Source organism: Theropithecus gelada, chromosome 20, assembly GCF_003255815.1.
Source record: "Theropithecus gelada isolate Dixy chromosome 20, Tgel_1.0, whole genome shotgun sequence".
NCBI classification, from domain to species: domain Eukaryota; kingdom Metazoa; phylum Chordata; class Mammalia; order Primates; family Cercopithecidae; genus Theropithecus; species Theropithecus gelada.
The window spans coordinates 36,026,609-36,051,627 of record NC_037688.1 but is presented as its reverse complement, the minus strand read 5'-3'; the positions used below and the strand labels follow the sequence as shown (position 1 = coordinate 36,051,627).

General features: G+C 42.3%; 1 protein-coding gene and 1 pseudogene across 3 annotated transcripts in view; both read right to left on the bottom strand.

The window, feature by feature from the left end:
* The window catches only part of WWOX (WW domain containing oxidoreductase), a 1,119,552-nt gene that overhangs the window by 843,831 nt on the left and 250,702 nt on the right, over window positions 1–25,019 (bottom strand). The gene's annotated exons all lie outside the window — the stretch shown is intronic.
* On the bottom strand, window positions 15,722–16,026 carry LOC112614659 (annotated as a pseudogene).

The window sequence follows — 25,019 nt, the reverse complement described above, 5'->3', positions numbered from 1 at the left end:
TAAATATTCTATGTCAGGAAACAAATTTTTTAGAAATGCAGGCCATCTTCCACTTTATGTGCATCTCAATGAAACAGAAATAGAAAACAAAAACAAACAAAAAAGAATAGGCTGAGAAAAACTGGAAGGGGGTTAAGAATGGATTGCCCAAAAAAAAGAAAAAAAGTTTAAAGTTTAAAAGTTTATAGAAGGATGAATACTTACATTAGCAGATGGTGAAGACCAGAATTTATCCCAAGGAAAATAATCAGTTACAAGGAAGGGAAACTTAGATGCCTCTCCCAGAATATGGAGAAAGACAGAAGATAGACACAGCAAGAAGATTAAAAAATCAGTAAGACAGAATCCATAATTATATCTTAATAATTACAGGTATACTTTAAGAACAGGACAGAATAAGAATAGAAACATTTAAAATCACATAAAAAAAATCAAAAAGAAAACATTGTAGATACCCCCAGCATGCCTCTCTCATATATTTCTCTTCTTTTTGATAAAGAGTATTTTGAATTTGATGTTTATCCAATGAATAATATTAACGATGGCCAATTCTTATATAGTACTTACTATGTACTGAGCTCTGTTCTAAGAACATTTACATATGAATTCACCCATTTAGCAACTCTCTGAGGTGGGTGGTAATATCATCCCATCTTGCTAAGGAGGGAACTAAAGCAGAGATTAGGTAACTTGCCCAAGATTTTAAGACAGTTACTTTTGGAGCAAAGATATACCCAGATTGTCTGGCACCTAGATCCATCCCTTTTTTTTAATTTTTTTTTATTTTATTTTATTTTATTTTATTTTATTTTTGGATACAGAGTCTTGCTCTGTCTCCCAGGCTAGAGTGCAGTGGTGTGATCTTGCTGGCTGCAACCTCCAGCTCCCAAGTTGAAGCAATTCTGATGCTTCAGCCTCCCAAGTAGCTGGGATTACAGACCTGCACCACGACGCTTGGCTATTTTTGTATTTTTAGTAAAGACGAGGTTTCATCATGTTGGCCAGACTGGTATCGAACTCCTGACCTCATGTGATCCTCCCACCTCGGCCTCCCAAAGTGCTGGGATTACAGGCGTGAGCCACCGTGCCCAGCCTTACGGTTTATGGCACTGTGCAGCCTATATCATTACTATATGATAGGCCATCACTACACACATTACTATACATATCTGTATCCACGAGCAACGTATTTGTTAGGTTTTAACAATTGGTTTTAATTGGATTTCTGATGGTGTTTATTAATCCTCCCTCCGAGAGAGACCTTTCTGGAGAAATTGGTCCTATAACAGGATGGGTAACAGTATGTAATGAAAATGTTTGCCTCTTTGAGCTTTGCCCAGACATTAATGAGCAATCAGTCCAGCCCCTCAATACTGTGGTAGGTATATTTGTGTGGCCAACAAAGGCCGGGTGAGCTGCCCCTCCTTGGCTGTGTGTTGTGCCTGGTGAGACTCGGCTCTGCCAGTTGCTGTCCACCCCTTCATTCTTAAACTCTTTATTTTAGTTTTCTCTTTATAATCCGGAATAAGTCTTCCAGTAACTTACTCAAGAAAGCTAAATGGAAAGCATTTCCTGAGTCTTTTTTTTTTTGTCTACGTTTTTCCTCTTGCTTAACACTTGAAAGATACCCCTGAGTATGAAATATGTGAGTTCCACTGTTTTCACTGCAATATTCTTCACTATCTTTTGGAACTTACTGTGACAGAGGAGAAATCTGACATCACTGTGTAAACTCAGAATAATGTCTAGCACTCAGTAAGCCCTGAGCATACACTAGTTATGATGTTCCTAATTTTCCACATTAATGGGTTTTCCTTTAATGTACACACTTCCCAAGTTCAATGAGAAAACAAACTCTAAAGAAAAAGAATAGGAAAAAAAGGAAAAGAAAAAGGATAGAGAAAGAAAGAGCTGAGAGAGGAAGGGAGGGGATGAGACAAGAACAAGGGGAGAATGGGAGACTGAGAAATGCTGAGAAAGGCAGACAGGAAGTCTATGAGCAGCAGTAGATAGCAGCTGACAGTTGCACGCAGACACAGAACAGTGGTGGGATGTCCCATCCTGCCCGTGCACACGTGCAGCCTGGTGGTTTGCGCAGCGGCACAGCGCCACATTCGAATCTGGCTCTGTAGTCACCTCTCCCATGGCCCAATGGGACAAATGAATCGCGATGGGTAATTTTGCTAAAACCCAGCTAACTTATAGACTGCATGTGTTGCAAAGAGCATCCCAGGCAGCATTAGAGTGGGGAGGGGAAGGGAGAGGACCCCACCTTACAAATGTCCATTAGAAGCCACTTCACGATGGCATGCATGTTAATGCAGCCTGGCCTCAGTGCAAGCTCTCCCTGCCTCTTCAATATTTATAAAGAGCATCTTCCTTTTTCTCCTTGGCTGGAGGATATAGACGTTCTGTATGGGAAGAGTTTCTAGCGCTTGCAGCCTGATGGGCTGGCCCAGAGCTTTCACCATATTAAAAAGAGGAATTGCTACATTTAGTATATCAGGAAAACCAAAGGACAGCACTGACTTTATGAGGTCACACTCCTTTCTGGGATATCAGGTCTACCAAGCATCCCCTAGAAGGGGATATGGGGGAATTGTGGCTGAAGGCCATATGTTGTAGTTAACCTAAGAGTCACCTGTCATCACTCATATAGGACCTACAACCTTGTCCTCTGTATAAATTTAGAAAATCCATTCCACTCATGTAAACTGAAGGCTTTTGAGAATGTACCCTCTGTTCACAGAAGGGGAGATTACAGACATGGCCTTATTTTACCCTACTGAGCCCTTACAAAGTTGACATAATTACTTCTAGTTTATAAACAAAACAAAGACTGAAAAAGCATGCGAAATCTGCTCAAAAATAATAATTAGAAGCTGGCAGACGCCAGACGCAGCGGCTCACACCTGTAATCTCAGCACTTTGGGAGGCCAAGGCAGGCAGATCACCTAAGGTCACGAGTTTGAGACCAGCCTGACCAACATGGTGAAATTCCATCTCCACTAAAAATAAAAAAGTTAGCAGGGTGTGGTGTCACACGCCTGTAATCCCAGCTACTCAGGAGGCTGAGGCAGAAGAATAGCTTGAACCCAGGAGGAAGAGGTTGCAGTGAGCTGAGATTGCGCCACAGTACTCCAGCCTGGCGACAGAGTAAGACTTCGTCTCAAAAAAAAAAAAAAGAGGTTGGCACAACTGGGATGGTAGTCCTCCCTCCGTTGTGACAAGTCAATTCTCCTTCCAAAACAGTACTGCTGTATCCATGCCACTACCTTCTCCCCAGCCTGGAAATTATCCCTGAGCCCAGGAGATTATGAAGGGGCCACATCCATAAGTACTTCACTTAAAAAATGTTGTTCTGTCCATGAACTTAAAGCCTTTTACACCTTTTTTCTGTTTTATTCCCAGGGCTCTCCAATCTTTTGGCTTCCCTGGGTGACACTGGAACAAGAATTATCTTGGGCTGCGCGTAAAATATTAATACGCTAACCCTAATGATAACTGATGAGCTGAAAAACAAAATGGCAAAAAAAAATCTCATCACGTTTCAAGCAAGTTTAGACATTTGTGTTGGGCCACAAAGTTGTCCTGGGCGACATGTGCCCACAGGCTGCAGGTTGAACAAGTTTGATTTAGACCATTAAAACTGCAACTTTTCGGCCAGGCGCAGTGGCTCACGCCTGTAATCCCAGCACTTTGGGAGGCTGAGGCGGGCAAATCACGAGGTCAGGAGATTGAGACCAACCTGGCTAACACAGTGAAACCCCATATCTACTAAAAAATATACAAAATTAGCCAGACGTGGGGGCAGGCACCTAGAGTCCCAACTACTTGGGAGGCTGAGGCAGGAGAACAGCGTGAACCTGGGAAGCAGAACTTGCAGTGAGCCGAGATTGCACCACTGTACTCCAGCCTGGGCGATAAAGCGACACTTCGTCTCAAAAAAAAAAAAAAAAAAAAAAAACACACAAAAATTGTAACTTGCGCGATAGAAAAAAAAAAACCCAGCTGATTTCAGCTTCTCTCCTACATCCATCCCCCAGGCTTTGGATTAAACAAGTTTGACAACTGAGTCAGGTATGATAGGAATTGTTTCTATATGTGTAGAAAGAAAATACTAACCCAACCACCTGCTCATTTTGACTTGACATACTTCTCTTTCCAAATGACCAGGAGTCCTCTAGAACAGAGACTGGCAAACCTTTTCTCTAAAGGATCAGATAGTAAGCATTTTAGATTTTTCAAGTATCTCCCAAATACTCAGCTTTCATAGCATGAAAGCAAAAGTGACCATAGACGATATATAAATAAATTGGCGTTCCTGCGTTCTTCCCAGTAAAACTGTATTTACAAAGCCGGGTACTGGGCAGGAATTCTGCCCTGAAGGGCACAGTTAGTTGACAACTATTTTAGAATAAGAGTGTGGTCCCCTGAAGTCTAACAGTCTTATAATTAATACTACGTTCAGGTTCCAGTTAATGCATGAGAAGAAAAGGAGAACGTCATGCCATTCCTTAAAGTGTCTGTTCTTTCTCACCCACTATTTGATAAAGTACACAATAAAAAACAGTCTAACACTCTCAAACAACGTGAAGAGTTAAGGATGTGTGGATGGGCATAGGAGGGAACATCTGTAAATACTTTGCCCTGGAAAATGTGTGTTCTATTAAATAATCGAAAAGTTTAACAGTGTTACACTGCATATGTAACAGCATTAAATGTTTTCTATCATTCCACATGTCTTCTTGAACATGAAACCTTTTTTGAAATGCATTTTGGCATCTCTAGGAATTTACCAAAAATGGTCAGCAAATTGAAATAGGGGTTTCTAGACATTTCCCAAGTATGCCAATACCTGGGCATTTAGGGTGCTAAGAAAACACATTTTCCGCCGGGCGCGGTGGCTCACGCCTGTAATCCCAGCACTTTGGGAGGCCGAGGCGGGCGGATCACGAGGTCAGGAGATCGAGACCATCCTGGCTAACATGGTGAAACCCCGTCTCTACTAAAAATGCAAAAATTAGCCGGGCGAAGCGGCGGGCGCCTGTAGTCCCAGCTACTCGGGAGGCTGAGGCAGGAGAATGGCGTGAACCCGGGAGGCGGAGCTTGCAGTGAGCCGAGATCGCGCCACTGCACTCCAGCCTGGGCGACTAAGCGAGACTCTGTCTCAAAAAAAAAAAAAAAAAAAGAAAACACATTTTCCAATGGGTCCAAAGATGTATTCCCTGATCAACTGGTGATACTTTCCTGAATCTAGGAAAAGAAACTTCAAATCACAAGCCCCATCTTGACCACCTGGCACATGGGCATAGTATTTCTGTCCAGTTCATACACATTTATACTTCAGAAACTTGAACCAAAACAACAAAACAATGTTTCTCTAATGAAAGGAGAGCTGTACACTTTCCTCTTTACTGGAGAAGTGTAAGTTGCAAATGAAGACACAGAAATTTGGTGGAGGAAGCCATAGAAGGGCATGCAGAAGCACACACACACCAAAAAAAGAACGAAAACAAGAAATAAGGAGATTGTTTGCAGAAAAGTTACTAATGAGGCTATTTCCCCCATATGTGGTAATCTTTTCCTAAATGATAGCAGTAGATACAGACTCCCTACCACCTTTTAGAGTCATTTCATCATGTGGAAACAATTACAAGCAACACTATCATACAGGGAATTCCAGGATCCTACTGGGGACAGCATGTATGGACCTTCCAGGAGGAATCTGAATTTTTTTGTCGCTATTGAAGTCATGTTCAATGTTGCCCAGATTCAGTTGCAAGCCTTGTTGGGAACCACAGTTTATTGGCAGAATGCTCTGTGTGCCAAGAACCCCAGCAAGCACCTGATTTAGAGGGAAGTAAATATTTCTCAATAAACAGAACCTACTATCCAGCAGGAAAAAAAGAAAAACCAAACAAAAACATAACCACCAGCTGGCTCATGGCATTAGGTTCCTCCAACGCTTTCAGTTCCATGGATGCGCTGAAGACAATCACACTGATGATATCAGGTGACACAGAGCCACCAGTTGCTCTTGGCAGGCGCTAAACTGGGCATTTTGCACTACCATTGATTTCCTCCTTCATCCTCAGCACCTTCAAGAAGTAGGTATTAGCATCTTCATTTTGCAAGTGAAGAAATGGAAATCATGTAACTTAAACTCATAAACCAGATGGAGAAAGAATTTGAACCCAAGTCTAACTGGCCCCAAAGAATGATCCACAGCTCAACCCATAGTACACATAAAATACTATGACTTCAACTGTGACTATCACAGACAGAAGAAAGGCAGGGGACTAGGAACATCCTTGCAAAGGATGAAATTCCAGGTACCTAGACAGAATGGGATGAAGACAAGAAAAATCAGAAAAAGGCCAAAACGACTGCATGTAGGGGAAAGCACAGAAAATCCCTTGTTCCCTCTTGCTCTCCGGAGATCACCCGTAATCATATGCTACACTGTTCCCTGGAAGTGCAGACATACACAGGGTAGCACATTAATCCTTCAAACACTAACAGATGCTGGCAGGGATTTAGACTGGAATGTATTTACAAAGTGACAAATTATGTTCTGTATTATATATAGAGAGAAAGAGCACCCACAAACAGGCTGATAAATGTCAGCTGCAGTCACGACAAACAGTTTATTTTTATTATACTGTAACCACAAATGTTTTTTTCTTCTTTCCCATTTTTTTTTTTCTTCAGGAGTCCCAAAGATTTATTTGTTGCAGGGAAAAAACAAGATTATATATGACACAAAGTAATAACAGTAAGATCAGATATTCCGGGCACCCTGCCCTCCTGGAAAAGCTACATGCAGGCTCAACAGTGCTACTAAAAATGCTGCCTTCTCCAAAGCCCACTAAATGGTTAATAAATCAGAACCGATACAATGCCTTGTAATTAGATACAGCCTTAGTTCACAGACTAACCAACTGATAGACAATATCCAATTCCCCCTTTAGTGGCTATCAGGAGAGTGGAGTAACTATTAAAATAAATTTAATGGCTGTGACAGGTAAGAAAATATACCAGAAGCTACAGTGTAATCAGTATATCCAAACCCAAAATAAAATTATAGTCTTCACTGCAAACAGGGTCGCTGGAAAGGAGGCTTACGGATGGAGAGCGACATCCACAGGCCACAAAGGGCAAGGTCACTAGCTCTAAAGGAACCTTCAACCTTGAAAACAAGACTGAGAAGGGGGGGTGTGGCCTGGGGACAAGAGAAAATGCAACCATTTATTATTAAACTGTTTTGAAGAATTCCTCTTGCCCACTTGGTCAGCCGGATGTCAGCAGGAGTGACAGGCATTCTTCTGGAAGCATCACAAGAAGATGGCAGAGCAATGGCCTGGGGTCTTCATGCTGGGCTTCCCATCCAGGCCCCGCCTCGAACTCTGCACATGACCTTGGGCAAGTTCCTGCTCCCCAACCTCCTCCCACAGGACCTCACGGTCTCAGCTGTAAGCTACTGGGGTTGGATCTCATGGTATTACTAAGATCTACTCCGGAGTCCCATTCCTTCTTTCCAACGGGTTGAGGGTTGACAAATATAGGAGGGTTAATAGAAGAACATGAATGGTGGTAGTCAAGTATGTTAAGAAGAAAAGGGAGTATTTTACCTTCTGGGACTCTCAGATACAGATTTCTTATGAAATCATGGCAAGTTAAAACTCCCCTGGCCTGGAACAGTGGCTCACACCTGTATTCCCAGCACTTTGGCAGGCCAAGGTGGGAAGATCACTTGAGCACAGGAGTTCAAGAACAGCCTGGGAAACTTAGTGAGACTCTCACTACAATTTTTTTTTAATTAGTTGGAAGTGGTGGTGTGCACCTGTGGTCCCAGCTACCTGGGATGGGAGGATCACTTGAGCTTGGGAGTTTGGGGATGGAGTAGGCCATTATCACGCCACTGCACTCCACCCTGGGTGACAGATTAAGACCCTGTCTCAAAAAAAAAAAAAAAAAAAAAAAAGCCCTCAAAAACTCCCCAAACTTGCACACACTCTAAAAGCAACATTTTAAAAATATATGGAATTGACAGGAATACATTTAAAGCCACAATTCACATAGCACGGTGAACACACACACGCGCGCGCACACACACACACACACACACACACACACACACAGAGTGACCACTGGATGGAAAGGAATTTTTTCCTAATACTAGATAAAAAAGATTTTGTGGTGGAATATAGGTGCAGGTACCACTGTCATTAGAGAAAAAGATAGAAAGCCTTCTCCCCTACCCATGGAACTGAAGACTTGGATATTGACTAACGCTGGGGAAGGAACCCGATCTTCCTCTGGGCATAGTCCCAGGCAACCATCTGAGCAGGATGCCATTCTGACACTACCACCTCCTTTATGCATTTAGGAACTTCAGAACCTCACTTCCCTCATCTTTGCAACCAAAATATTAGTATCTCCTTCGTAAGATTGTGAGATGATTACAGAAGATAATGCTGGTGATATATTTATCTACTGGACACACAGTAATTTCTTCATGAACTGTGTCTATTCTTTTTAGGTTGAGGCTGTTTCCTGGAAACCCTCCAAGCCCCATCCAACCCTAAAAGAAATAAATGCCTCTTCTACAAGAATCAAGATTTTTTCTTATCTTTTTTGCGGGGTGGGGTGTGGATACAGGCTTGCTCCATTGCCCAGGCTAGAACACAGTGGTGCCATCTCGGCTCACTGCAACCTCCACCTCCTGAGTTCAGGCAATTCTGCTGCCTCAGCCTCCTGAGTACCTGGGACTACAGATGCCCGCCACCACGCCTGGCTAATTTTTGTATTTTTAATGGATATGGGGTTTCACCGTGTTGGTGAGGCTGGTCTTGAACTCCTGACATCAGGTGATCCAACCGCATTGGCCTGCCAAAGTGCTGGGATTACAGGCTTGAGCTACCATGCCTCAACTATTTTTTTCTTTATCCTACTTCACATACCCTACTTCACATCACTACTTTGCTGTGTCTCCTCTCTTGTTCTTTCTACAGTCAAGAGGGACGAGGCACACATCTGACACTAACATGCTCCCACGAGTTCAGTACCATTCCCTAGGCTAACAGCAGACCTTCAACTGTTCAAAACCAAGTTCTCAGCAGCCTGTGGCAACAGGACATAAAAAGTGGGGAGTGAGGAGGGATGCAGTGAGAAGAAAAAAATCACTCCATTAAAACAGCGTCCTTCCTAGAAGCCAACCAGACAAAGCTGGAATGGTTTCAGCAACAGAATAAATGGAGGTATTAATGAATCAAAAACATAAGAGAAATACCTGTGAATCTATGCTCATATAAAGTAACTGAATCAGAAATCAACGAAGTAGGGGCCGGGTGCTGTGGCTCAAGCCTGTAATCCCAACCCTTTGGGAGCCCAAGGTGACAGGATGACCTGAGATGAGGAGTTTGAGACCTGCCTGGTCAACATGGTGAAACCCCATCTCTACTAAAAATACAAAAATTAGGTGGGCATGGAGGCGTGGACCTGTGTATCTCAGCTACTCTGGAGGCTGAGACAGGAGAATCAACTGAACACGGGAGGCAGAGGTTGCAGGGAGCCAAGATCACACCATTGCACTCCAGCCTGGGTAACAAGAAACTTTGTCTCAACAAAAAGAAAAGAAAGAAATGGGGGAGAAGGGATAGCTCTTTCTTCAAAAGACTTCCAATTAGTGAGTGTAAAAAGAGTAAGAGAAATACATAGTTACCACTAGTCAAGCACCACAGCAAACACTGCTGCAAGTGAGATTCAACAATGGAAAGCCAGCAGGTGAAAGTTTAAGGAAAACCAGGCTGCTAAGCATAATCTCAAAACATCTCCCTTCAAATAATAATGACTTTCAAAGGAAAAATGAATAACATTACATTGGAAAAACTCAGCAGACATCACCTTAACCAAGCGATCAACGTTAACATTACCAGGGATAAGACAGATCAACATTATGTTCCACCTGAGGTAATACACTAAGAAAGACACTGCATCATTTTTATAATGTTCTTGCCAAAAAATGCTTGCACTCAGCGCAATGATGAGAAAATATCAGACAAATCAAAGCCTCAAGATCAGCAAAAAAAAGGAAATAAGTGAGCAACTATCAAAGATTGAAGGCTCCAAGCCAGGTGCAGTGGTTCAGGCCTGTAATCCCAGCACTTTGGGAAGCTGAGGCAGATGGATTTCTCAAGCCCAGCAGTTCGAGACCAGCCTGTGCAACATGAAGAAACTCCGTCTTGATCAAAACAAATACAAAAATTAGTCAGGCATGGTGGTACATGCCTGTAGTCCCAGCTACTCAGGAGACTGAGGTGGGAGTACTGCTTGAGCCTAGGAGGTGGAGGCTGCAGTAAGCCATGATCGTACTCCAGCTTGGGTGACAGAGTGAGACCTGTCTTTAAAAAAAAAAAAAAAAGGACTAAAGGCACCAAGGAGATACAACAATTAAATATAATGTGGCATCCTGGACTAGACCCTGGAATAAAAAGATGACCCTGCGTTAGTGGTGAAATTTGAGTAACACAGTATAGTTAATATTTAGTACCAATGTCTATTTTCTAGTTTTGATTATTATAGCATGACTAGGTAAATTGCCAAAATTAGAAGACAGTAGAGGTACTGTGAACTATAGACACTTCTACAACTTTTTTTTTTTTTTTTCTAGACGGAGTCTCACTCTGTCACTCAGGCTGGAGTGCAGTGGCAAGATCTTGGTTCACTGCAGTCTCCACCTCCCAGGTTCAAGTGATTCTCATGTCTCAGCCTCCCAAGTATCTAGGATTACAGGTGTGCGCCACCATGCCAGGCTAATTTTTACATTTTTAGTAGAGATAGGGTTTCACCATCTGACCAGGCTGGTCTTGAACTCCTGGTCTCAAGGGATCGACCTGCCTTGGCCTCCCAAAGTGCTGCGATTACAGGCGTGAGCCCCTGTGCCCAGTCTATTTCTCCACCTTCTATGTGAGTCTAAAATTAGTTTAAAATAAAAATTAACAAAACACCAGGGAAATGGCTGTCCCTTAGAGTAGGTGAATGTCCTCACAATGTCTGGTGTCAAAATGCCCTTGCTTTTACAAAGTAATGTTGATTGTTGATGGGGGCCTAGTGTTAGCTTTTGTTGATTTTTGTTGTTTTTAATGTGTTTTTCTTTTGGGGGAAAATCTTTTTGGCAAGCCTAAACTGGTATCCTCCTTTTTGTTTTCTTTTTAGAAAGTTTATTGTTTCCTGAAATTCAAAATTCTGAGAACTACTAAGTTCATTTAAAATTATTTTCTAATGATTGAACAGTGAAGGCAAATTTGCAAGATGAGTGCTGTTCCCTCCACAGAAAACTAACAATCTTCCAATCACAAAACTCATTCCTCATGTTGTTGCTGTGTCAAAGCACAATGAAGCCCATAGTCACCTCTCCCAGGAAGTCTTCCCTGTTCGTCCCAGGATCCGCCCGGCACCATGCCTTATCTGTTTCTCACATCGAATTATGAGCTTCTCTAAATCAGGGCCTCTCACACACATCTCTCGTTGTCTCGTAAAAGGTTGTGTTTTTGTTGCTGTTGATTTCCGCAATGAAAATTTAAGTTATTTTTTTTAAATGTTCCTGGTATCTCTGCAGCTTTTGAAAAATTTAGTATGTTAATTACGTTTTTTCAATCTTGCTTTAACACATAAGCTATAAGATGCTGAAAAACTCATATTCTAACTCATTTTAAGTCTTTTTATCTTTCAGCTCCGAGATAGATTAAAAAAGAAAAGGTGTTTCATCGATTTCCTAAGTACCAACTACCGATCCTTTGTATGTTTTCTAAATGTTCTCCTTATAGCAATTTGGGTGCCCCAGTGATTAGTGTTTTAATAAGAATTAAGCACAGCAGAAAAAAAACTTAATTTGCAGATGCTACATTACTAATTAGCCCAAGAGCTTTAAAGGTTTTTATGTAAAATGCTAAAACTTTTTGTTCAGATCTTCTTTAAAACTGCAAAGAATATTGGAACAAATTGCCAAGCAAACCCAGGACTTCTTTTATCAATGAAATCGAGATACAAGCTCACCTAGCAAGTAATAGAAGTCACTATAAAATGATAAATACATGATATGGTGAAGGTATAGGAAGGTATAGACACTCAGAGACTGCTGGAGAAAGAGTACATACGGGAATAAGCTTTCTCAAGAAGAATTATCTATTTGCATTTAAACTTCTTATTTAGCCCAAGTAAACCAGTAACGTTGCTCATGACAGAAAAAATGGAAAACAGAATCTGTGCCCAGCAATACGGGATTAATTTAGTAAGTTATGAAGCTATAATGTAAAATCAGTACAATCGCACTGCCAAAGAGTATGTATTGATATAGAAACATGGCCACAATATGCCAGGCAAAAAAAAAAAAAAAATCAGACCACAATGTAACTTCAACTTTATGAAATATAAATATATTTGAATTTTAAAAAGTCATGAAGAACTACACAAAATTCAGTGATTGTTCCTGACATATGGAACTATTTTTCCCTCCTCATTTGTGTATCTCCAACTATAATTCATGCACACACACACACACACACACACACACATATATATATATATAAAAATTTGTTTTTTGACACGGAGTCTTGCTCTGTTGCTCAGGCTGGAGTACAGTGGCACTATCTTGGCTCAATGCAACCTCCACCTCCGGCCTCAGCCTCCTGAGTAGCTGGGATTACAGGCATGTGACACCACACCCAGCCAATTTTTGTATTTTTAGAAGAGATAGGGTCTCACCATGTTGGCCAGGCTGGTCTCGAACTCCTGACCTCAAGTGATCTGCCCACCTCAGCCTCCCAAAGTGCTGGGATGACAGGTGTGAGCCACCGCACCTGGCTATAATTCTTATATTTACAAAAGTGACTATATTATTGTGCAACCAAGAAAAGCATTAGCAGAGTTTAAATTTAATCAAATAGATACATTTTGTATGTGAGTGAGTATAAAACATACATGAATGAAATGAATGAATTTACTGCTGGTGACAGCATTTTTTTTTCTTTTTTTTGGCAAATACAAGAGGTTATCTTTCGGTAGGAGAATTGTTGATTAATGTGTGTTTAGAAGATACTTGACAATTAGATTTCTCTGTATTATTCAAAATTTTATCCGGTGCAGGATTTTTAAAAAAAAAAAAAAACAAAGAACTAGTTCTAAGTGTATGCAGCAAGATGAGAAAGTTCTCATGCATATGGTGCACGTATGTGTGTTCTACCCAGGCCTAATGCACAACTCCACTTCTCCAGGAACAGGTCCCCAGGTGTATCGTTGACAAAGGGGAGTAACTGGCCTTCTCCCACTCAATGTGTCCACCGCTTAGCCAAGAAAACGGCAGAGAAGTCAGCCTAACCGAGTTTGTATCCCAGCTGTGCTACTGGTTAGCTCTTTGGATGCTGGATGATTAATTTACCAAACACCCAGAGATCCGGTGAAATGGGAGTAATTACAGATACCCAACAAGAGTGCAGCAAGCAATAAATTAGATAATAAATATACAGCACCCAGCACTGTGCCTGGCATGTGGAAGTGATCAATAATCAAAGCTAGTATTGATAATAACAATCATAACAATGATAATCCTATCTCCAACCCCACAAAGCTGTTTTGAACATTAATGATATGAAAACGTTTAACACAGAATAAACAGTCCACAAATGTGTCCCAGACCACGTTTTCTCTGACTATGACCAATTCTATCCTTCGAAATCAAGGTTATAACATCACCAAGATAGTGTTGCAGGAAGATTACAGATTGAAGGGACCAAGCCAGCCTCCTGACCACATTGATTGAATGAACCAAAATACAAACACTACTGGAAAGAGAAGCGGCTATACAGGGAGGAGCAAGATGGCGAAGTGCAGGTTCCTTTGCATTCTGGAGTGTGTTTGTGTGGTACTGAGAAAGGTAAGTACTTGTGCTATTCTCAAAGTCAGGTCTCAATGGAACCTAGCATGTTCTCTCTGCTAGTGGCTCCCATGCTGGCATGATACCACCATCTAGAGAACCCAGCTAGCAACTCACATGACCCCCTTCATAAGAAGTCCTGTCAAACATCAGGAACTTTACTGCAGTGACTCAAAGATTCAAACTAGGGGCTGTGAAGGCTCATGAGAAAGGAGAATCTATGCCTGGTGTATCCTGGCCAGCACCCCTGCCTGGGCCTTCTAGAAATCCATCCCTGTAATTTAATAAATGGACTTCAGCAAATCCAAGTAGTATTGAGGCAAAGTTATACATGGCCATAAAAAGGTAGGTGACATTTAGGAACGGCCATTTATAACATATCATGCATTGCAACTTTTGTTTCAGTTTTTGTTTTTTTTTTTTTTTAGATGGGATTCTTGCTCTGTCACCCAGGCTGGAGTGCAATGGTGCAATCTTGGCTCACTGCAACCTCCACCTCCCAGATTCAAGCAATTCTCCTGCCTCAGCCTCCAGAGTCGCTGGGATTACAGGCTCATGCCACTATGCCTGGCTAATTTTTTCTCTTTTTAGTAGAGACGGGGTTTCACCATGCTGGCCAGGCTGGTCTTCAACTGCTGACCTAGTAATCCACTCGCCTTGGCCTCCCCAAAGTGCTGGGATTGCAGGCGTGAGCCACCATGCCCAGCCAGAACTTTTGTTTCCATGTGATAGCCTTTCAAAGCGCACCTCTCTGTCCCACTGCCCTGCACCTACCTCTGCCACATTCAGAGCACTGGAGATGTGGTCTAGGGTAGGCGACTTACAACAGACTAGAGACGTGTCATTATCTCCTTCCTTCCTGCCTAGGGACTTAGATGTTCTCACGGGTCCACAAATACACGGGAAAATTAAGCACTTTGGGCCGGGCGCGGTGGCTCAAGCCTGTAATCCCAGCACTTTGGGAGGCCGAGACGGGTGGATCACGAGGTCAGGAGATCGAGACCATCCTGGCTAACACGGTGAAACCCCGTCTCTACTAAAAAATACAAAAAAAAAAAACTAGCCGGGCGAGGTGGCAGGCGCCTGTAGTCCCAGCTACTCGGGAGGCTGAGGCAGGAGAATGGCGTGAACCCGGGAGGTGGAGCTTGCAGTGAGCTGAGATCCGGCCACTGCACTCCAGCCTGGGCGACAGAGCGAGACTCCGTCTCAAAAAAAAAAAAAAAAAAAAGAAAATTAAGCACTTTGAATCTCTACTACTTAAACAGGTTGTGCTCTTATTTTAAACAAGTTGAGTATTTTGAATATGTGCAACAAATCAAGGTACACATACACTACAAAAAGAAATGTTATATGTATACGTTACATATATTTTATATATGTGTATATGATTCACACAAATATACATATATGCAATTTATTTTATTATTATTATTTTTTTTTTTTTGAGACAGAGTCTTGGCTCTGTTGCCCAAGCTGGAGTGCAGTGGCATTATCTCGGCTCACTGCAACCTCCACCTCCCCGGTTCAAGTGATTCTTTTTTTTTTTTTTTTTTCCCTGCATCTTGGTGGTCATATTTATTGGAAGAGCTTGAGAAAAATGAAACTACTGTTTAGCTTAAGAAATTGTGAGTTATCTGCAAATCAACTCATTTCAGGAGTAGAATAATCCCCGGAATTATTTCTTAATATCCAAATGCATGCGGGTTTTTCTTCTGAATGTCTTGTACATTTAGAGAAGCCACTGTATAAAGTCTCCTGTTTTCCATACAGGACAAATTCTTTGTTTCAGTCAACTCTCAGTGGAGGGGCAACCAGGACAACGCCATCTCTCCGGTCAAAGAGCATTGGAATATTCTGTTTTGTTGATTTATGTATCTCTTCTTATGTTTCTTAATTTGTACAGTAGTCACAGTTTCTTCCACTTCTCCCAAGATCATATGTAAATGTTGATCATAAGCATGTAACCTGCCTCGAAGCTCTCGGCCATTTCTCATTTTCACATCAATTCACTCGTCTAGGCTGAGCCTGATGAGATCCAGGGGCTCCTCTACAGTGTTGGTAGTTTGCTGCTGGTCTACGTCATCCGCCATGTCTCCTCAAGCGATTCTTCTGCCTCAGTCTCCTGAGTAGCTGGGACTACAGGCACCCGCCACCACGCCCGGCTAATTTTTTGTATTTTTAGTAGAGGCGGGGTTTCACTGTGTTAGCCAGGATGGTCTCAATCTCCTGACCTCGTGATCCGCCCATCTCAGCCTCCCAAAGTGCTGGGATTACAGGCGTGAGCCACTGCGCCCGGCCCCATATATACATTTTTATCTATACACATACATATATGTATACATACATATTTTTGTATATACAGACACACACACACACAGGAGCAATTACTCAAGAGAGAAAAGCAGTTTCCCATTAGTTACTATAGGGTGACTGGCAAACAGGAGCCTCATTATACTATCCTCTCTACTTTTCTTTTCTTTTGAGACAGAGTCTTGGTCTGTCGCCCAGGCTGAAGTGCAATGGTTCCATCTCAGCTCACTGCAACCTCCACCTCCCAGGTTTAAGCCATTCTCCTGCCTCAGCCTCCAAGTAGCTGTGACTACAGACATGCACCACCACTCCCGGCTGATTTTTGTATTTTTAGTAGAGACAGAGCTTCACCGTGTTGCCCATGCTGGTCTTGAACTCCTGACCTCAGGTTATCTCCTCACCTTGGCCTCTGAAAGTGCTGGGATTACAGGCATGCCCTACCACCCCTGGCTGTCATCTCTATTTTAGAAGATATATGAAACTGGAATCAAAAATATCAAAAAGTTTTTAAGACAGGCCATCTACAAAAACCCATAAACATGAAAAATAGAAAACAAAATTTAACAGAATGAGAGAATATAATGACAAACATAATAGTTTACCTATTTTAAGAATATTCTTACATTGGACCACAAAACAAAATCCAAGTATTTATCAGGAAAAATGTAATAAGGAATTCAGAAAGATTAAGAGTAAAATGTGATAAAAAGCCTAAAAAAGTGGTTTGCGGGATATTTCTAAGCATATGAAAAATAAGGGTCTCTTCTAAACTAGAAACGTTTTCCAGTTGTAATTGCCAGTTTATACAGTTTTTCAATACATCATCAAAAACCAGCATCAAAATTAAACTGCGGTAATGAGTGGATTAACGGGCTTCATCGCCATTAATGAAATAAAGTGCCTGAGTCCCTCTGGGAAGTCATTTCACAATATGTACAAAGTCTATGGGTTTCAGTCACATACCTATGCACCTGACCAAAAAAAAAAACTTAAGCACATCAGCAGACACTGTCTTCTCCCTATGCCAAGCAAAAAGAGATTAATCCCTTCATTTCTGGTGGGGGTGGGGGGCACTGGGGTGGGCACCAGCAAACATTTCCAAACAGATGTTTACAAACAGAAGGTAACTGATAAAAACCCAAACACAAAGCTGCATTGTCTTCCCTGATTCACAGATGAACCCATTGGAACTACTGCAAAGAGCCCTTCTGGAAAACATCCAGGAATTAAAAGGTGCAAACAAGCTGCCTAATACCCTTGCGTAGACTGAATTCTTATGAAGAAAATAAAGTTTATTGTCTGGAAAGAGAGAAAGCATGAGGAAAGCACTAAAGCGATGGAGGTGAACAATTAGACAGATGTTCACTTAAGGAAATAAAGAGAACAGAAGAAGCCATCACCCAGGAATTTTACGAGAATCCTGACAACGCGGCACCACATCAAGGGCAAGGGTATAGCGAACGCCACCCAAACCCAGGCTATGCAACTTGACGCTAACTGCTGACCTTGCGGATCCTGCCTGCAGGTGATGTGGCTCTGAGCAAAGTCAGGTGAGCCTGCTCACTTAAGCTCTTAAAGTTCTTCTCCAAGGTGAGCCACAGACTACAATTCTTGAGGACAGAGTTGCATTTCTAATCTTCATAATATTACTGCAGATAAGAGCAAAGGTAATAGGAATTATCCCCAAGTCTTTGCATATTGGTAAATTCCTTGGTAAATACCAAGAATATAGCTAAGGGTTATTTCAGAGAGCCTTTGGCTTACTAACCCTATTCCAGTTGGCAAGAGGAGGAGGGACAGAAAGGTGCTATGTATTGAACATTGAATAGTGTCACTACTGCTGGATGATTTCTATTAATCGATAGATTTGGTGAACGCACTGTCTTTCTCTTGGCTTGCACCCCTAGAAGGCTCACAGATAACTCTTCAGCCCAGCTGTGGCATCTGTTCATAGCTTCTGGCCAATTCTGGACAGTGCTCTACCTCTCTATTTACTTGATTTTCCCTTAATCCTAATAGGCTCATCTGTGTCTTTTTCTATTGTAGTAATATACATGGGCCCCTACATAAACAATCTCAAATCCTCTTTGCAAAAGCAGCAATGAAGAGTTGCTAAGATAGGTGTTGTGATGAAAAGGCAGGAAAAGGAATGCATAGTTAGCCGGCTGGCTGGACCACAGAAAGAAAGATGAAAGGCAAACAGACAGCATCTTATTTATTCCTCATACAAAAATCTGAGTTACAAAGTGCCATTATTTTACAAAAGAAACAGGAATAAATTACCCATTCCAGTTAATTTCTAAGACTGCTTTTCAAGTAAGTGAGAGAAATGTTTAAAAATCATTAAAGAATAAAATAAGCTATAAACTAGTGCTATGATTGATCTTTTCTCTACACTCCTATCCTGTTCCTTTGTAGAGACAATATTCAATCAACCACCAATCCAGAAGGATAGATCTAAATCTGCTATACACTCGAAGGACGCAGAATAAATTTAAGACTCATGCATTCTTTAAGAAGCATACACATTATGGGTACTGCTATATGTGGAATACCCTCTGCCCCAGGATGTTCATGCACTAATCCCTGAAATCTGTAAATATGTTATGCTACATAGCAAAAGGTAATTAAGGTTGTAGATGGTATTAAGGCTGCTCATTGGCTGACCTTTCCATGGGGAGATTATCCCGGATTATCAGGGTAGGCTCCCTGAAGTTACCAGGTTCCTTAGAAGCAGGAGAGAGAGAACCAGGGACAGAGCAGTTTGAGAAGCACTTGAGCAGTCATCCCTGGCGTTGAAGACAGAGGAAGGGGCCATGAGCCAAAGGATTTGGGCATTCCCCGGAAGCTGGCAACAGCAAGGAAGTGGGCACTCTCCTAGAGCCCAGAGAAAAAAATGGCGTCCTGCTGACACATTGATTTTAGCCCACTGAGACCTATTTTGGACCACTGACATCCGAAACTGTGAAGTGTAACTTTTCGTGTGGTTCTCAGTCACTAATGTTGAGAAAATTTGTTACAGCGGAGAGAGGAAACAAAATACAGTTATGTAACATTTTTTATTTCTAAGATTTCACATTGCACATTCAAACTTCTGGCTCCTGTGAAAAATGAAGACAGAGAAGCCAATGTCTGGCCTATATATGCTGACATTTTCACAATCGGGTAGGCGGAGTTGCAGCTCTTCCTTGAGATGGGGTACAGACCCTCCTGTGCACCACAGTCTCCACCACTCTCTACTGTCTTGCTGACTCCAAAGCCCACTTGATGAACTGCTACCATCAGACATTTCACTGTTCGACTCTGGGTCTAGGTTTTATGAAAAACAAACATACTGCTGGGCATGGTGGCTCATGCCTATAATCCCAGCACTTTCGGAGGCTGAGCAGGGCACGTCACCTGAGGTCAGGAGTTCGAGACCAGCCTGGCCAACATGGTGAAACCCCGTTTTCTACAGTAAAAAATATAAAAATTAGCTGGGCCTGGTGGCACATGTCTGTAATCCCAGAGACTGGGGAGCCTGGAGCAGGAGAATCGCTTGAACCTGGGAGGCAGGGGTTCCAGTGAGCCAACATCGTGCCACTGCATTCTGGCCTGGGTGACAGAGTGACACTCTGTCTCAAAAACTAAGAAAAAACACATGCACAGCCAAGCAGGGCTGATATTCAGGAGCTATGTGCAATTTAGAGCCAGCACCTGCTTCGCTTAGTCAAGATCCATGCCATCAATGAATGTTAAATATTTAGAGGAAAAGCAGAGGCAGTTGGCTTCCTGAATATTCCTGCCGGCACAGGGGCACACAACCCTTCTGCCCCACCTGAAGCTTATATGATATCCCCTCTCATCCCATGCCGGGGGGCTAGGCAGGTTTTATGGCCACAGTTCTGGCTAAACCAATGCAGCTGGGCATCCCCGCTTCCTACCTTACACAATTGCCAGACAATGGGTACTTTTTTCTGCAGAATTATTATTCTCAAACTCTTGTAGCACAAAAAAGTGAAGGGACTTAAAGGACAAGTGATATGGGCTATAATTTAGCCTCTCTGTATTGTAATCTGGGAGTGTCTGTTGGGGACGTGAATGTTTCCTCTGAACCACGAGGATCTCTGTAAGCTCTTGGCATGTACCTAAAAGCACATAAGGCACTCTAAGAAAACGAGGTGGGCATGATTACAGGGGTGACCTGACAACCGCTGAAGAAAATCATCCATCCAATAATCACACGTAGAGATGTTCAATATCCTTAGCCATCAGGAAAATTCAAATCAAAACCACAATGCAATACTGCTTCATACCCAATACAATGGCAAGACTAAGAAGAAAAATGACAGCGAGTGTTGGTGAAGATGTGGAGACCTTCATACACTGCTGGTTAGAATGTAGATGGGTGCAGCTGCTGTGGAGAATAGTCTGGTGGCTCCTCAAAAGGTTAAACAAGGAATTCCTTGTGATCCAGAAACTGCACTCCTAGGTGCATACCCCAAAAAAGGAAAACCAATATCCACACAAAAATGTGTAGGCCGGGCATGGTAGTTCACGCCTGTAATCCCAGCACTTTGGGAGGCCGAGGCAGGCGGATCACAAGGTCAGGAGATCAAGACAATCCCTGCTAAAACAGTGAAACCCCATCTCTACTAAAAATACAAAAACAAAATTAGCCGGGCATGGTGGCGGGCGCCTGTAGTCCCAGCTACTCGGGAGGCTGAGGCAGAAGAATGGTGTGAACCCAGGAGGCGGAGCTTGCAGTGAGCTGAGATAACGCCACTGCACTCCAGCCTGGGTGACAGAGTAAGACTCTGTCTCCAAAAAAAAAAAAAAAAGTGTGTAAACAAGTGTACGTGGCAGCATTACTGACAATAGCCAAAACGTGGAAACAGCCTACCTGTCCATGAACTGAATGGATAGATGAAATGTGGTATATACATATAATGGAACATTATTCTGCCCTAAAAAAGGAAGTACTGATACATGCTACAACATGGATGACCCTTGAAAACATGATGCTAAGTGAAAGGATTGAGACACAAAAGGCCACAAAGTATCTGATTTATTTATATGAAAAGTCTAGAATAGGCAAATCTATATAGAGACAGAAAGTAGATGAGTGGTTGCCTGGGGCTGAGACAGAGGTTGGGAGTAGAGAAAAAAGCAAGTGGGGAAAAGGATGCCAGCCAAGGGTTTCTTTCTGGGAAAATGAAAATATTCTAAACTTGACTGTGGGGAAAGCTGCATCACTCTGAATATACTGAAAGCACTGAATTGCACAGTTTGAACGGGCAAAGTATATGGTATCTGTGTTATATATCAATAAAGTAGTTTGAGAAAATTTACAAACTTCTGCTAAGAATTTCTAGTAATAAATCATTTGAAACATACCTCACAACTGATGGAGACATATCAGGCAACTATGGGGACTCTGATTAGATTGTGGATTGAGAAAATTATGGTATACCCATATGACAGAATATTGCCTAGCTGTTGGAGATCATGGTAAGAAACCTTACTGACACGGTCAAATGTTTACAATTTATCATTAAGTTCAATAAAAAGCAGGTTACTAGAGAATAATACACAGTACAATGCTATTTGACTTAGAAGTGTACAAATGCAGGCATCTGTATTGTATGGGCATTAGGTAATTTATAGAAGAGAAAGAACTTCCACGCCACAAACCAAAATATGTTAACAGGGATTATTTCTGGGGAATGAGACTGTGAATCAAAAGCCGAGCCCAGAAATACAAAATCAATATAGCTCAAAGTTGAGAGTCATTGTTTTCCAATCATTGGTCTTGCTAGAATTACTTCTACACTGAATTCGTCACCCCAAGGCATTGCTATTTCATCCATGACGCCTGCACTCCAAGCATAATTTCAATCACTGAAACAATTGCAAATTTCGGTTGGCTGATGAAAGGTCTGGGAAGGATGAAGGATTGTTGGAAGGGTGCACCATTAGGGCTCAAGCCACCCCATGGATAAATGGGAAGGGATGTGGCAAGGCTGTGAAGATGGCCTGCAGCACCAGACAAGACAATCAGGGCCATGTAATCTCCTATCAGCTGACTAGGACCTCCTCCTGGCTTCTCCTAAACTGTGGGGCAGAGATTAAGTGAGATAAGGATGCTGATGGTCTGTGAGAAACACAGTATCCCCAGGCAAACATTAGGCAGTGGTATTTGTTATAGTCTCATCTTTAACTGTTATTAGCTGGATTCTTTTCCCCCAAATTCGTATGCTGAAAACCTTACCCCTACTACTTCAGAATGTGACTGTATTTGGAGGCACAGCATTTAAAGAGGTGATTACATAAAAAAACGAGGCCATCAGGGAAGGTCTTAGTGCAATGTGACTCATGTCCTTCAAAGAAGAGGACATCTGGACACAGGTAAAGAAACCAGGGATGCGTGCACACAGCGAGGGGGTCATGTGAGAACACAGTTAGAAGGCCGCTGTCTGCAAGCCGAGGAGGGAGACCTCAGAAGAAAGCAACTGTGCTGGCACCTTGACCTTGGAATTCTAGGCTCTAGAACGATGAGAAAATACATTTTTGTTGTCCAAGTCATCCAGCCTGTGATATTTTGTTACGGTAGCCTGAGCCGACCAATACAGCAACCTCTATCTGCAATGTGGTCCTTGTTCAGGCTTCCTCTTTTCTCCTCTGCTGGGCTATTTTCCACCCTGATTTCCCTGATTTCTAACTCTCTATTGCCTCCATTAATGTATTATCACCACACAAAACTCACTAACAACAGATACAAGTCTTTCTTTTGCTCTTACATTTTGGTTATAGCTACCTGACCGTCATTCCCAATTTCTGAATTTAAACATCACATCAGGGCCTGGCACTGTGGCTTATGCCTGTAATCCTAGCAGTTTGGGAGGCAGAGGCACGTGGATCGCTTGAGCTCAGGAGTTAGAGACCAGCCTGGGCAACATACGGAAAGCCCATCTCTACAAAAAATATATTAATTACCTGGGAGTAGTGGCAGGCGCCTCTAGTCCCAGTTACTCTAGGGGCTGAGGCAGGAGGACTGCCTGAGCTCAGGAGGCAGAGGTTGCAGTGAGCTCAGATTGCACCACTGCACTCCATCCAGCCTGAGCAACAGACACCCTGTCTCAAAAAACTAAAGTAAAATAAACACCACATCAGTACATGAATTGAACTCTTTGCCTCTATGATCCGTTTCCTCTTATTCCCTATCACCAACAACCTATCCCCCTACCCTACCCTCAAGCTATCTGCTGGGATGGCTCTTCGCCACTCTTTCCTGGATATAAGTGACGTTACAGAGGCAGCTTGAGTTGTATATAACCTTTCAAATTCCAGCTTCTCTACTTACAACCCTCTTTATTACAGTCACAGTACCTGAAGTCTCTTTTGGGCTTCTGCCTTGTTAACAAGAAACACAGCTATGGCCCAGAAGCAAAGGTATTTTCATGTCTCCAGACCTTAGGAGCCTCAGCTCTGCTCCCACTGCAGGGAGCAATAATAAAAGAACTATTTCCAAGTCTGAATTAAACTAGACTTGAGCTTTGTGGGTTAGGGGATGAAAGCAGAAAGGTATATTTTTAAAGAGAAAGTTTTATATTCCTTTAAAACTTGGGCACGATTTTAAGAGTCTTATTCTTGTCCTTTCAGGCGAGCTTTCATACCATTAAACAGAGTAAGACCATAATCCATATTGTTTTATGGGGAATCCACTTTTAAGATATGTACAACATTTAAGGAACATTAAGGAAGGCGGAAATTGAATTCCTTCCAGAAAAGCTTTAAGTAGAGATAAGAAAAAAGGCCAGAGGTTAGAAATATTTCTAAAATTATAATCAGAAATTGCCAGGGCCACTGTTTAGCAGTCTCATGAATTGCGGTATGAATTATTTTTCTTGACCTTTAATAAGATAGTAATGCAATTAATTTCTAAAAAAGATAAAAGTGAAGCATATTTTCAAGCAATTTGGAGAATACAAGTTCATTTATTTATTAGATGAATATTTATCAAGTGTCGCCTTGGGCTTGAGTCTGGGAAGGTCAGAAAGATGCAACACCCCTAAAAGGCTCAGGAACATGCAAAAGGTGGGGATGTCAGGGAGGGACATGAATGATGTGTAGGGGGACATCGTGGGGGTAACAGCCGGACTTTATGAGCTGCCAAGAGTGCTGGGCCAAAGACATATGAGGTGCGAATAACCTGAGACCAATACCAGGGACAGATACTTGGAACTGGACATATGGATACAGGAGTCAGATTGGAATGGATTTGATGACTGAAATCTTGGGAATGGGGATGATATACAGGGCAAGGAGTATTGGCCTAAGAGAGAAAGGGTCAACAAAAGAATTGTGGGGGACATTGACATTTAAAGGATGGAAAGAGAATTGAGGGGTGGGGGAAGGGGATCATTAAAAAGAGAAGGAAGACAAAGTTTAAAAGAAGCTATGGTTTGATTGTGATGACTGCACACCTGTCAATACACTAAAAATGAAACTGGGTGGTATATGAATTGTATCTCAATAAACCTATTACCCCCACTCCCACAAAAATGCAAAAAACAGATATAACCGCCCGGCGCGATGGCTCACGCCTGTAATCCCAGCACTTTGGGAGGCCGTGGCAGGCAGATCACCTGAGGTCAGGAGTCGAGACCAGCCTGACCAACATGGTGAAACCCTGTCTCTACTAAAAAAGTAAAATAAAACAATACAAAAATTAGCCAGGTGTGGTGGCAGGCTTCTGTAACACCAGCTACTTGGGAGACTGAGGCAGGAGAAT